Source organism: Podarcis gaigeae (assembly GCF_964106915.1).
Source record: "Podarcis gaigeae genome assembly, chromosome: 12".
NCBI lineage: Eukaryota > Metazoa > Chordata > Lepidosauria > Squamata > Lacertidae > Podarcis > Podarcis gaigeae.
This window is the reverse complement of record NC_139688.1, coordinates 24,972,274-24,987,712: the sequence shown is the minus strand read 5'-3', so window position 1 is coordinate 24,987,712 and position 15,439 is coordinate 24,972,274.

Below are 15,439 nucleotides of genomic sequence, written 5' to 3'. Positions count from 1 at the left end.
ATTAAGATCTATAGGAGTTTACCCATTGGTTTTAATAAGACCAGGACTGCATCTGAAGATGCATCTAGATGATGCCTTCTGGTGAGCAAATGACCTCATTGAAGTTGGCCTTCCAGCCAAGGGCAATATCTGGGCTGATGCAGACAAAGGGAAGGGGCCACAGCTCAGTTCTCCAGGAGAACAGGCCTTAAATGTGAAACATCCTTGACTCAATCTCAATCATCTCCATCCTAGAGAAACCCCAACAACTATGTTAGGAAATACCACTGCTCACAACCCAAAGAGCCACAACAGCAAACAGCACTGTGTTAGACATCCCCAGAATTTAGCTACCAGCATCTTGTCTGGATTTTCAAAAAAATTATCAATTGATTTCTATCCTGATTTTTGACCCAGAAGGATTCCTAGGTGGTTTACATTGGGTGGGGGATGTGGAAACACAGTACAGTAGAGCTTTTTTTTTTAAATGGTTTCTGAAAAATATTATCAGTGGGTTGCTGAAATTTAAATCCTAAACTGGTAATTGGGAGCATATCTTGCCAGAGCATAAAGAGCTCTCAGTCTATTTACAAGAGCTGGTGCTTATCTGGGTCTCTTCCAGACAGTCACTATTTTGTGCAAGAGATTCGTCACATTCCAGACATTTAGCTTTGTTTAATTAAAGTGGATTAAAGAGTTCTGGTACAGCAAATTCAGTTTTAAAAAAACAACCCACCAACATACTTTTGAGATTGTAAAATGAACTGAAATGTGTGGGATAAATTGACCAGAAGTCATATACTGTAATTTCCACACAAATAAATCAGGATGAATCTTCAATGAAGACTGGGCATTGTATAATCTCTGTGCAAGCTTTGGCCAAGCAAAGTAGGCTGAATGTTCACTAGACAGGTCATCTGGAGGAACCTCAGGGAATCTGAAGGACTGCTCTTTCCCACGTCAACCTGCCAGCTGCTATAAATCTCAGTGTACTGGGATTACCTCCAGAGGTTCTCTGTTAAGTTGTGGGTGAACATATCAGACAACACAGCGATTCTTCAAACAGCTCTTGTTTATTCACAGGCCAGAACAGAACTGAACTGAAGGGTTCAGCCAGCCTGCTTATATAGAGCTCCAGTACAACGTAACTGTAACAATTTTCTAAAACTATCCAATCACTGAACGTCACTTTCGATCCCTTATTTGCATAACTATCTACAGTATCCCCCTGCTGGCCCAGGCTAAGAACTTCAGTACATAACATTCTCCCCCAGGGGATCCTGTCACTTGAGGAGACTCCTGAGGATGCCTTTCATTTGGAGAAAAGGGATTCTCCATCACCCCTGAGTGCTGACTGCGTGCGCCTTGAAAAAAGCTGTAATCTGGAAAGACCCCATTGTTACACAGTACCGGGTGATGCTGCAGTTGCAGTTGCAAAATAGCCTTGGCTTTTACAATGGGGGAAGCCTGTGTGTTCTCCATTTCAGTGCAGAGGATGGAATAAAGCTCACTCCTGTTGTCAGTCATATGGACTCCCTTTTGCATCTTTTCATTTCACAACAGCTAAATTGCTCAGCTTCTGAAGGCCTATTTGGGAAGCACTCAGTGAAGCGTGAGCTATCATCTAACAGAGGAAACAAGAGAGGCACCTGCATCCTATTGTGCCATTCTATTTCTCCACAGGCCATGGACCATGGACCATCAGTGATCTACTGCCTATGCAACTCCTATCCCTGAAGCTGTCACCTGCACATGTGCTGTCATCCACGCATGTGCAATGGCGACCTCAAATGTACACACAAGGTGACTGTGGCTTGGGTTTTGCTTTTGAATTGAAGCTGCTTTGAGGAGGAATGCATTGAACATGCATTGAAAATTGAAATGCATTGGAAAATATCTCTCTCAATATTTCCCAAGGATAGCCCTGTGTCGTGAGTACTGTCATGGGTACACAAATTCAAAAGCCAGCTGTGGGGGAATAAACAGTCTGAGTCTCAGGTTTTTCCTCCTTAGCCAGTATACTATTCCAAAAGCAGCAAGCACGGCAAGATCATCTCTCCAGGACCTGGGGCATGAATTTACTTCCCGCCACTTCTTCCCACCCCACCATCCCTTTTTCCTTTTGAGTCATGTCTTTTACATTGTAAGCCTGAAGCTGGGGGGTGGGCGGGGGGAGAATGCTGTCTTTTCTGCTGCTGATCTTCTCTAAGCAGCCCTGGGTGTGCTTTAAATAGATAAATTTAAGTGCCTTTCTCAAATAAGTAAGCAAACTTCTCTAGATGGATGAAGAATATTGTCACAACACACATACAGAGGTTGCACAGAAAAGGAACAGTGCTTGCCTAGCTACTTGAATGTGGCTTTTTCATGAAAACTAAACAAAAAATGAATCGTACTTTAGCGGGCTCTGGTTTGGAATCTGATGGTGCATGGATCTTGCTTGGTCTAGAAGTACTCAGTCCCCAGAAGCAGACAAGCTGCACTGAACCAGGTCCCTGTAAGCCCTGCACATCCTCATTCTGCCCCATCACACTTAACTGCCTAGAGGTGAGCTTTTAGAAGACATCATCACACTCAGATCACACATGGAGGAATATGAAGGGATGCAGGAGAATTCTAAAGAGAAGGCAGCATGAAATGATCAAGCACAGCTCCACTCTACATCCCCAAAGGCCTGTCTCTCCATCATTGGATTTTTCTGTATACAGTATTCGTGCAGACACTCACACAACAAAGAAACGAAGAAACAAGTACAAATTTCATTATATCCTGGCAATTCCAGACATCCTACATTAGCCTGGGTAGCGAAGGGTTTGTTTGTTTGCTTGCTTGCTTTTGCGAGTGAGCATTTGCAGCACATCTTCCAAATCTGCTCGGCTGTTCCTACACACTCGCAGTACGACTTCTCAAGGAATCATTATGAAGCACACTGTGAATGCAAATTAAGCAGAGCACATCACACTCCAGCAGATCCTAACTGGCCAGTGGCATGATATTGAACTCCAGCCAGGGCAATTAGTTCTAATACTGCCATTAAGAGTACAAATTGACATGATCAAATCAGCTTTGAAACAACCCATTTCAAATTACAGCTCCCCAGTCCTCTTCAACGTGCCATTTTTTTCTATAGGAACTGGCTTTGCAGCCTAGACTGCAGAAGTGGAGCCCAGCTAAAAAAGAAACAGTAGTTTGTTTGTTTTATTTACCGTGTTTTTGCACTCCGCTTCAGACCAACAGCTGCTTGCAACAGACAGTAACCAGGCAGTCCCTGCTGAAAGGCCTAAACCACTTTGCATACCGCTACTCAAAATTATCTATAAGCACTGAACAACTGAATTGCATAAATATGAGCATTCAGCATGCTAAAAACAATTCAGCAATCCAATAAAGGGATAATACAGAAGCTGGTTACACTTCAGGGGAAGCTCGGTTAAACGAGGCATTTTTAGCAAGCATCTAAAGGATAAAACAGAGGGAGCTTTCTTAATATGCATGGGAAGGGAGCTCCATAACACTGATGCTGCTGCACTAAATGCTCTGCTCCTGTTGGCTAGAGAACAGACATAATATGACACTGTTAGATGCACCTCCATTGATGAACGTAGTGGGATAAAATGATCCCTTGGGTAAACTGGTCCCAAGCTGTTTAGGGCTTTATAAACCAGCACCAACACCTTCCATTTGGCCCACTGGTATGTCAGCAGCCAGTGCAGATCCCTCAGCCAGGGTGTTCTCTGCTGTCTACACCCATTAACAGACAGCTGCCATGTTCTGTGCTAGCTGTAGCTTTCAAATCAATGTTAAGCTTGGTCTCACACAGAACACACTGGAGTAATCCCATCTCAAGGTAACCAGTGCTTGGACCACCAATGCCTGAACATGACACATAAAGGAAAAGGAACTGAGAGGGAGGGAAGGAAGGCTGGTAAGACAAATTCAGCCCAACACCTTTCCTCACTTCCCTTAGAGATCATCCAAGCTGCATGCCCCTCGCTTTACAGATTGCCCAGACCTGCACCCCACCCCCTTACAAATCACTCAAAACCTTGATTACAGGTTTGGATTGCTGAAACTGAGGACACCCAGTGCACTCACACATCATCTATAGCAGTGGTGGTGACAGGGCAGGTGAATGAAGGGAAGAAGGACCTCTTCCCATAAGCAGCTGCAACAGGGGATCTGACCTTCTCTCACAAGCAGCTGCACTGATCTGATCTTCTACTTTCCACCCTGCCCACCTCCATCTACCTGCCTCCAGTTACCTCCTCCTCACCTCCTTGCTAGCCTCATTCACTTGCCTGCCTGCTCAGTCAAACCATGCTCCTCCCCTTACAGCTCTGCCAAACTGTGGCCCAGGCAAGCTGCAGAGGAACAAGCAAGACAGGCTGAGACAGATCCCCAGGATCCATTCTCCTCTGCTGTCTTCCACCTCGGCTGCTGAGGTCAAAATATCAGTGTCAGTATGACATGCACAATGGCAGCATTCTTGTTTGGGAGCTGTCCCAGCCTGTCTTGTCCTGTTAGTAGCCATGCAAACTGCAGCATGACAACAACCTTACAATTTTATTATATAGTAAGATATATGCATCCGATGAAACATTTGTTGTACCTTTTACCATTGCTGATTATTCTGTTTTCTTTTCTTGATGCTTATTTGTTAATTATGTCATTTGCTGGTCTAAAGCGCATTCCACATAAGGGGAGCTGTTCATTTTTACATGTAATTTAAAATGTCTACAATTAGACATTTGGAGATAATTCGGAGATAAACACATAGGCAATTTGCTGCTGGGAGTGTCCACCAGCCTAGCTGGTCGGTCTGTCTGTTCCAGGTATTTGCTAACACTTAGATATTACCGTAGTTCCCGGTGCCAGTAGCTTCACAGGAGGGCCATTACAAGCCACCCCTCTGTGCTGCAGTTTTCTGGCAGTTGCAGACCCCCAACTATGATTTATTGAAAGTGTGTGTTATCTAACTTGGAGCAGGCCACATGGTGAAAAGGAAGGATTGCAATGATTATTTGTTCTGAGCTGTGAATATGCAAGGTGATTTCAATAGATAAAACCTCCATGACAAAGGGAAGTATAAAGAGCCAGCCTTCTCAAAGACAAGCAGGTGGAAGCCTGGACCATTGTTAGACTACTGTTGCCACCCCTGCAGCGGGAAAGTTTCCCCAAATGTATAACCTCCCAGTCGCTGAAGATTTTGTGCCTTCAGTATCATGAAAAGTAGGTGCTAATTTCTGTTGCTCCAAGGATACCTGCTTTTTGGCAGGGCAGCTCGTATAAGATTGAAATTTGCAGTCTAATCCAATACATGTTTATTCAAAAATAAACCCCACTGAATTCAGTGGATTTATCCCCAATTTAATATGCATAGGATTCAATTCCAGCCTTGGGAATGCAGCGTAGAATAACACACTTATTCCACTTAACTTTGAAGTTGAAGAAATGTGAGGAAAACAGTAAGTGACAAGATGTTATTGGCTGCAACCCAGAGAAGATTAAATGTTTCCTACAGTGTAATCTTATATGTGCCTTCTCAAAAGTCACATGGAATTAAATAGAATGGTGCAAGCCTAACCATGCCTACTCAGAAGTAAGTCCTACTGAATTCAGTTGGGTTTAATCCCAGGTAAGTGGGGTCAGTGCTACAGCCTTATGCCCAGCAGGGAGTGATACTATAATTGACCTGACCTCCTAACACCAGCATCACTGCCCCTTATTGAGCTGCGGCACAGCAGTGAGGTCTGGGTGGTGCAAATCCAGTGCTGCCTCTGGTGTGCCCACACTGCCCTCTCCCAACGTTGCCACCACCCTGTCCTGCCTTTGCACTGTCCTAGTAAGCAGCAGATGACACAACCTTGATGGCAGAAAGTGAGGAGGAATTAAAGAACCTTTTAATGAGGGTGAAAGAGGAGAGCGCAAAATATGGTCTGAAGCTCAACATCAAAAAAAGAAGATCATGGCCACTGGTCCCAACACCTCCTGGCAAATAGAAGGGGAAGAAATGAGGGTAGTGAGAGATTTTACCTTCTTGGGCTCAATGATCACTGCAGATGGTGACAGCAGCCACGAAATTAAAAGACGCCTGCTTCTTGGGAGAAGGGCAATGACAGGCCTAGACAGCATCTTGAGAAGTAGAGACATCACCTTGCCAACAAAGGTTCGTATAGTTAAAGCTATGGTTTTCCCAGTAGTGATGTATGGAAGTGAGAGCTGGACCATAAAGAAGGCTGATCGCCGAAGAATTGATGCTTTTGAATTATGGTGCTGGAGGAGACTCTTGAGAGTCCCATGGACTGCAAGAAGATCAAACCTCTCCATACTGAAGGAAATCAACCCTGAGTGCTCACTGGAAGGACAGATTGTGAAGCTGAGGCTCCAGTACTTTGGCCACCTCATGAGAAGAGAAGACTCCCTGGAGAAGACCCTGATGTTGGGAAAGATGGAGGTCACAAGGAGAAGGGGGCGGCAGAGGATGAGATGGTTGGATAGTGTTTTCGAGGTTACCAGCATGAGTTTAACCAAACTGCGGGAGGCAGTGGAGGACAGAGGTGCCTGGCGTTCTCTGGTCCATGGGGTCACGAAGAATCGGACACGACTAAACGACTAAACAACAACAAAGTAAGCAGCAGTGATGCCAGGGCTGGGAGGTCAGGTCTGCTACCACAGCCTTCATCACCTGCTATTCCTGCTCCCAGGTAAGTGGTTATATGGTATAGCCTAGGTGGCAATCTTATTTCCACTTAGTTGGGACCAAGTCCTGTTAAAACAAGGTGACTTGTTTCCAAGAAAACACATATGCAATTGCACTGCAAATCTCTTTGAAATCAATGGGCTTCAAACCCTGAGTTAATTGCTGAAATCCCACTGATTTTCAGAGGAAAATGCAACCCAAATCCATTTCTAAATCCATTTACATAGAAGGCACTGCCAATTATTTGAATGGATTTTTTCCCTGCATATACTTAGGATCAAACCAGAGTTTTCGTGTTTGACTCTGTAAACAAGAAGCGTCATACGTCTTCTCCAAATTGAATTTAATAAGATACTCTCTCAAACCTAAGAGTTTATATTGTACCAACACTTATACAAATACATCTGTGGGGCTTTTAGCACAAGCCCTAATTGCAGTCAGAAGATTTGGCTTGAGTTAATAAATCCTATTACGCACTATTCAGTAGTTTGCATCATTTCTGGAGCCTAATTGCCTGCGTCCCACCAGTTAGTCATATGGACAGCTCTGCTCATCTGAATTAATTAGACTCAGATGTTAACCTGCTGTGTAATGTATAACTTCCGATGTTTGACAATTGCTTCATGAATAAAAGTCCATCCCTGAGCCTCCTTGATGTATAAGGAAATGTGAAGTATATGAACAATTTCCTTTCATTTGTAGTAGCTTCTTCCAGAGTTCAGGGGGCCAATTTTAACAATTGTATGTACAGTGAGCGGATGGAACAAAGAGAAATAGATGCAGGGCTAGTGGCCTTGGAGAGCATGTTTAATATGGGCAGGATGAGGCTCCTCAAGAAGAAATAAGTCATGGCAGGATCAGAGCCAGACAAACAGCATGTACCTGAGATCTCCTGCAGGGTCATGTCTTGTCATTTTCAAGGATGCCTCTGAGACAGGGAGATTTACTTTATTCAGGGCTAGAGTTGTCATCTTCTCAATCTTTGGTCCACTGGCAGCAATATCCAACTAACACATCCCGCTAGTGCAAGGATTTCTGCTTGCGCCATGAGACATTCCTCCCTCTCCTTCCCTCCTCCCCATGCACATCCTCCCCAATTTTGCCCTAGAGAGTTGGGGGAACCCCTAGAACAGATTTAGGGGCTACATGGGGAAAGGAAAGGGAGAGAACATTCTGTTGCACAAACAGAAATCACAGCATTAAGTTTCTGAGATTCATTTTCAGCATGGCAGACTCAATACATTCTGCTACTCAAGGCAGAGAGTAAGATGTCCTACCCCATCCCATAAACAGAAGCTGCCCAGATACCATCCTGCGCAGAGGGGCCTGAAAGTTGCCCATTAACAGCACTTGGACAGCAGACTGAGCAGGTACACAGCTCACCTGGTCCACCATTTTTTAAAGTAGCTTCCAAAAGCGTGGCATGTAAAAATTATTAGCAAGATCATAGCAATTATCCATACCTGTTCAGGGAGATTAGAATGATAGTCGTTTTCTTCAAGAGTGATATTTGTTTCATTTATTTAAGGAGACAAGATTTGTACAAGATAATGTTAGGACACATATATCAGCTGTGGAATGTTGTGGGTAAAAGTTATTTATTCTAGCTGGGTTTATAAGATGTGGAAGATGTAACATGCTTCGTATCACCTTGTCTTGAATTTTCTGTTTTGTTCTCCCTTCTATACATGAAGTACAATCAGCTTTATCGGAAATTACTATAGTGGATGAGAAAATACTGCACAGACTGAGAACTCCTGTGCTTTCAATACTCATCATGCATGCATGCCTGCAACTCAAACAAACAAGCTCTTATAGGAGTGTCAGAGAAAATGGACAGTATTTATAGGTACAGCAGATTCTGTTCTTTCGGCTTCCTCCAAGATGTATTGCCATCATTTAAGAGTTTTGTGCAGTTGTCAAGAAATGGAGCAGGAGGCACAGAGACTTGTGGTGAAAGCCACTAGCATCGAAACTGATAATCTGAAAAGGGGTGAGGGTGAGGTGCCTTTAGTCACTATAGGCATGAAGCTAATCGTGAAGAACTGATTTTGCAAAAAGCAGGATGCATTAAGGACTGCTCTGTTACCTACTGCCCTGCTAATGGATTGCAGCTGCTTCTGATCTTTTTGAGTCATCTACATTTATCTGAGGGTGTATTCAAATGCACAAAAGGCTGCTTTAAATTCAGCCACAAGGAGTAGAATTATCCCTATCTCTGGTCAAGCTCCTAAACCTGACATGAGAAAATCAGCACAGTTCACACCCCCACCCCCATTTATGCCTCTGTTAACTGAAATTTCACCATAGTTCAGCATGGTAAACAACATTGTTGTTAAGCAAAGGTGGGGAACCCACAGCCCTTCAGATCTTGTAGGACTCCTGTTCCTATCAGCCTCAGACATAATGGACAATGGTCATGGATTATGGGAGCGGTAGTCCGGTACAGGGCAGAGTGCCAGATACTGAGGGGTGCATAGCAACAGACCTGTATATGCCACATAATACATAATATCTGTATATGCCGCATTGCACTCTCTAAGATAGCCTGCTTATGGAGGATGCTGTCCCACTGCCCACATTGAAGGCCACATTCAGCCGCCACTTCAGCCAGTTGTTGTTTGTGGAGGGGGAGGCAGTTTCACCTTCGCCTCAAGCAGCCGAATGTTTTGGGCCCAGCCCTAGACCAGTAACACTGGGAGGATCACCACTCTTCAGTTGTTCCAGAAACACAAAATGGCCACAGCATTGTGAGGAAAAGCCCTTGCTCCCTGGCCTCTGTGAGGAGAGAGTCATTTGTCAATTTCGCATCATCACATAAAATTTCCAGGTCTTGTCAAGGCAAACAGTGCAAATGCAAGGTGAAGGTTGGAGAATCTGGCTGGTGAGATCCAAGAGAAGGACTATTCCTCACTGCCATGAACTGGCAGGACAATGGGGAAGAGGAAGAGGATCCCAGCAAGGGGTGCAGCCACGACTGGGACCCACCAGGCCAAGACGGGGATGGGAAAAGAGAGGCTGGGGTTGTGAAAGTATACAAGGATGGCAAGGGGATGGGAGTCAGTATGCAGGGACCAGAAGAGCAGGCCCCTCATCAGAGCCAGAGAGGCCACAGTCTCCACGAACAAGGCAAGCTCTGAGGCGTAGGGAGCAGCAGGAGGCGTGCTCTGGGAGGCTGAGGTAGGCAGGGGCCCACAGCCCAGGTGGGGCTCATTAGCTTGGGAAGGAGGGGTGATTCCTCAGCTGGAGTAGGCTCAGGACAGGTGAAGGTCACATGCCTCATCATGCCCAGGTGCTGCAATCAAAATGCAAGGCATAAAAGGGAAGCAGAGCTGAGGTGCTTTATCTGCTCAAGTACCCATGTTGAGGGAATTTGGCTTGGATGCTCCTGGACCTCTATGGGTGTGATGGCCTGGGAATCTGATTCAGAGGCTGAACCGGAGGACTCCCAGCCTGCACAGGAGTCCCCGCCTCCAGGGCCGGCTGAACTGGGGCAGGGCCTTGATTCTGAAGCGCCTGCACCTGTGCCGGATTCTCAGGAGCAGGCACCAGGTGAATCCACTCTGGCTCCAGAGGTGGTTGAGGACTCAGTGCCTACAGGTGAGTCTCCCCCTGGGCCCAGTAACCCTTCAGCCTCTCCTGAACTGCAGAGGCTCAGGGCAGAGAGGCGAAGGGAACTGGTTTCTCCCAGGAGGAGTGCTCGCCTTAAGGCCAGGAGAGGCGGGTCTCCTGGGGGCCGGGACCGCCCCTGGTCTCAGAGAAGATAAAGGCCAGTCAGCCCGGTCCCAGGTTGCGGGAGCAACGTCGTTGTTGAGTACCTGTTCCTGCCCGGACCCAGACCTGACCCTCCAGTGTTCCTGTCCCCACCCGGCTTCCTGCTTTGGACCTCGCCCCTCTCCTTGTGGACTGTTTCCAGGCTGGTGACCCAGGACTGGACTTTGACTACACCAACGGTAACCTTCCCCCTGGGACAAGCACAATGGGACTGTGCTTCAGGTTTGACTCTGGACTTGGCTTACTTGGATTGACCCTGGACTGTGTTTCCTGACTGTTTGAATATGGACTTTGCTTACATGGATTGACCCCCAGACCACTGGTCCTGACAGTTGAACTTTGGACTTGATGTACCGTATATGCCAGCGGGAATTGCCTCCAGGTAGGCCAGGGGTACAGGATGCTCATGGAATAAACACTACATGGACATAATAAGCCTACCACTGTACTGGCGAGGGAAATAAACATGGCCTGGTCTTTTTCCTGTTCCTTTAACAGGATTTGATATGTAGGAGACTTATTATTTTTAAATAGCTTGGAGGCAAATATACTATTCATCTGCTAATTGCAGCAAATTAAGGGGCAACTGGGAACTTTCCCTTCTGCGTGCAGCTGCCCTATGTGGTGAACCATTTGGCAGAGAAGGCTCTTAGGCTCCCGACTGTTCCTGCCTACTCAGAAGGGGCTATATAGAGAGGCAGTGTGGTGCAGTGGTTAGCATGTTATACTAGGTCCTAAGAAACCAGGCTTCAAATCCCTACTCAGCCATGAAGCTCACTGGGTGACTTGAGGCCAGTCACTCATGACCTCACAGGGTAATTGTGTGAATAACATATGTATATGCAATAAAATTGATGAGTGGATGGCTTTGTGCTTTGGGTTGTGGCTTTGTCTGAGGAACACTGGTCTTCCTGGCTTTGTTGTGTCTCTGGCTCTGGATCCTGCCTTAACACAAGGACCTGAACAAGCTGAGTTGCTTCAAAAGCAAACCATGTAGGCAGGAATATAGCCAAAGTGATACCCTCCCGATTCTATTGGGCTACAGTTCCCATTATCCCTTACCATTGACCATGCTGGTGGGAGTTGGAGTCCAATGGCATCTGGTGAATGACATCTTTCTTAATGTGCCTTGACTTCCCTTCAGTGCCCCTGAGAAATTAGTGCACAGGGTCTTTTGGAAGAAATCCCTTCCAAAGATGACTATTACGGTCAAACCTCGGAACTTGAATGGCTCTGTTCATGAACATTTCGGCTCCCAAATGCTGAAAACCCAGAAGTAAGTGCTCTGGTTTTCGAACGTTCCTCAGAAGTTGAACAGCTTCTGAGGTGCATTTTTTTATTTCCCCCCCATTAACTTTGCAGCCAGCCCATTGATCCTCGGCCTTCTGGAATGGATTATGTTTGAAAACCGAGGTTCCACTCTAATTATTGTTGTTGTTATTTATTATTATTATTATTATTATTATTATTATTATTATTATTATTATTATTAACTAGATAGTATTTATACCCTGCCCATCTGCTCTGGGCAGCTTCCAGCACATATAAACATAATAAAATGTCAAACATTAAAAACCTCCTGAAACTCCTGAGGTGCTATTGTAACACTTTTAATAAAACAAAAGAAAGCTATTGTGTCATTGCCATTTTGCACATCATCCATCAGTAAGGTAAAGTAAACACTAGATGGCATGGTAACCGTTCCAAACCAACATGCAAAGCCAATGCTTAATAAACCACTGAGCCAGATGGATCAAAATACTTCAGATAGGAGAAACAAAACAGCCGCTGATGTTGTTTGATGGATCAGTCTATTTCTAGTCCATGTTTCTTCCCCAAATGTTCATTTCTGTTCTGACACATTTTCTGCAAATTTTATTTTTTAAAAAAAATTGTGTGAAAATTCACATTTAAATAGGCATTTCTTGTGTGTTTTATCGTCATCATTATGCATATTGTACTACTTACTTTTTCTTTTACAATTTGTATTTGATTTAATGAAACAACAAGTCACAAATGGCACAAGCTAGGGTCCTTGTATATAGATTGCTCTGTTAGATCACTTATTACAATTTATAAATGTGATACTATCAATATGCAAAAATACATATATATATTTAAAATCTACTTTATCTTAAAATGTATTCCTTCTCAAAACATGCATTTCTGATTGTGTTTTATGTCAGAATATGATTCTGTTTTTGAGCTGAAAACCGCCTCATGATAGAGAAGTGAGGATCAAACCTATTTTCAAATCTTCACGTTAGTCTGGGAGTTACAGAATAGGTCAGTCTGCATAGAATTTGTAAAGCAGAAGCCACGTTATCTTGTGACACAACTTCCAGGAGACAAATGCCAATCCTGTAGTGGCTGGCTGGCTCCTGACCTTTGTTCAGTAGGCTACAATCCAGCATGGTAGAAACTGGAGGTTTCTTCTACACACACACACACACACACACACACACTCATCTTGGCACTCACATTCAGATTTAGTGCAATCCTATGTATACTCACTCAGAAGCTTACTTCTGAGTCATTGTGCATAGAATTGCTTCCTCAAAGCTCTGTCCCCTCCCCCTCAAATATATATAAACACAAGAATAATGCTAATAGACACTGAAATGCAAGTTTACTGTATTTTTTGCTCTATAAGACTCACTTTTTCCCTCCTAAAAAGGGGAAATGTGTGTGTGTCTTATGGAGCGAATGCAGGCTGTGCAGCTATCCCAGAAGCCAGAACAGCAAGAGGGATCACTGCTTTCACTGCGCAGCGATCCCTCTTGTTCTGGCTTCTGATATTCAGAATATTTTTTTTCTGTTTTCCTCCTCCAAAAACTAGGTGCTTCTTGTGGTCTGGTGCGTCTTATAGGGCGAAAAATGCAGTAATTCCAGCTATCAATAATGAAAGAAGAAGAAGAAGAAGAGTTTGGATTTGATATCCCGCTTTATCACTACCCAAAGGAGTCTCAAAGCGGCTAACATTCTCCTTTCCCTTCCTCCCCCACAACAAACACTCTGGGGCTGAGAGACTTCAGAGAAGTGTGACTAGCCCAAGGTCACCCAGCAGCTGCATGTGGAGGAGCGGGGAAGCGAACCCGGTTCACCAGATTACGAGACTACCTCTCTTAACCACTACACCACATGCAAGATGTGTACAGTATTGACAAACACAGATTAATTTTTGGAGAAACTTTAGAAAGAGTAAAGCAAAGCAATAACTATTTTAATTTTGTCTCCTCTTTTTAATTTCCTTGCCACCTTTTCCATTCTCTCCAAGTCATGGGCTGCTGGTGAAGCAGCTGTACTTGGAAACTTGAGCTGCAGCAGCTGGAGAGAGATCACAGAACTTTTCTTTCGGAAACAGAATTACATCATGCCTTAATCTAGGAAGACGGTTCCATTTGCGATTGGCATTAATATTGAATATAGCCGGGCTTCTTTCTGACATTGGCAGATTGCTGTGGGCTTCGCTATTACCATTAAATGGTCCCAAATCTTCCTTCTGTCATCCTATAAATATTACCATTTCTCCTTTCCTTCCTTTTCAGCTTGCTGCTGGCTTGCCAAAAGATGAATTCAGCACTCTGCTTTTGCAGCGTGATAATAATTTAAAGTAGAAGTGAGATTTTAATTAATGTCTTGCAATGGAATAGCCTGCTCAAGGGGCCTTAGATTCCCGGAGTTGAATTATCAGTTTCCTTCTTGAAATGCTGGGCATTGAGGTTCCTAATCTACATTACAGGTGGATGGCTGACTTTAGCAGTTATTAAGAAATACATTTTTTTTTCAACAAAAGAAATAGAAGGGCAATCTTTTGTAGGTCTCATTTATTTTTCATGGATGGCACCTTCAAATGCCTCATCAACTTAAATTTAGGCTATGTACATTAGTGGCTTGAAATGCAGGAAGGTAGTTTCCCCTCACTATGTTTGAAGTTGCATTTTTAAGTTGCTGTACAGAACAGACAAAGCATGGGGATGTCTTTACCCTATTCCCATTACCTGATTTGTTTCCTTGTGCTGAACCTCAGTCACTGAAGCTATGATCTGCAAATGTACAATGGTTGCCTGAACTGTGTACGCCTCAGCTTGGCTGCAGCTTCCATTTTCTAATCGAATGGAAGCTGGTTTGAGGGGAAAGTGCAGCAAACAGTAGTTTTTCCTCAGGATTGCGGCTAATGTCATGTGTATTCATGCCAACAGTGGGAGCGCACAGGAGCTGGAGTAAGTCATAGTGTGTACTCAGCCTTAGGTAAATTGACATCCCAAACCTATGCATCTCTACTTAGAAGGAAGTTCCACTGAGTTCAGTGGATAAATACATAGCAGGGATGGTCAACCTATGACTTTGGGCTACATCAGGCTTCCTCAAACTTGGCCCTCAATGTTTTGAGACTACAATTCCCATCATCCCTGATCACTGGTCCTGCTAGCTAGGGATCATGGGAGTTGTAGGCCAAAAACATCTGGAGGGCCGAGTTTGAGGAAGCCTGGGCTACATGCAGCCCTTGGCATAATTTAAAGGGTGTTAATGCGGGGCTCTTGGAAGGACAGAAGCAGGACAGGAGGAGAAAAATGGAAGGAGCCAAAACAGATGAAGTAATGGAAGGAGGAGGAAAAGCCTTCTGCAAGTGATTTGTTCAGACCTCTGGCAAAAGCAACCTAGGAGATGTGAGCAGAAAAGGGGGGGAGAGAGAGAGCACAAAAAATGATGGCATCCCACTTTTGGCTCTGGGTCCTGGACAATGCTAGTTTTGGCTCTGCCCACCACTGGTATCATGCATTCCCCGCCCAAGAAATGTAGAGAACCAAATTTAAGAACAGGGAAAAAATGAGAAACCAAGAGAACCAAAATGGACAGGCCTGTCCATCCTTATTGTCAATGCTAAAGTGGCACAACCCACACTCAAGCAGGCTTCAGAGAACTCCCACTTTTGCAGAAGTTGAAAAAGATATTGTTTTGAAATGTAGCAGGGGACACACAAAG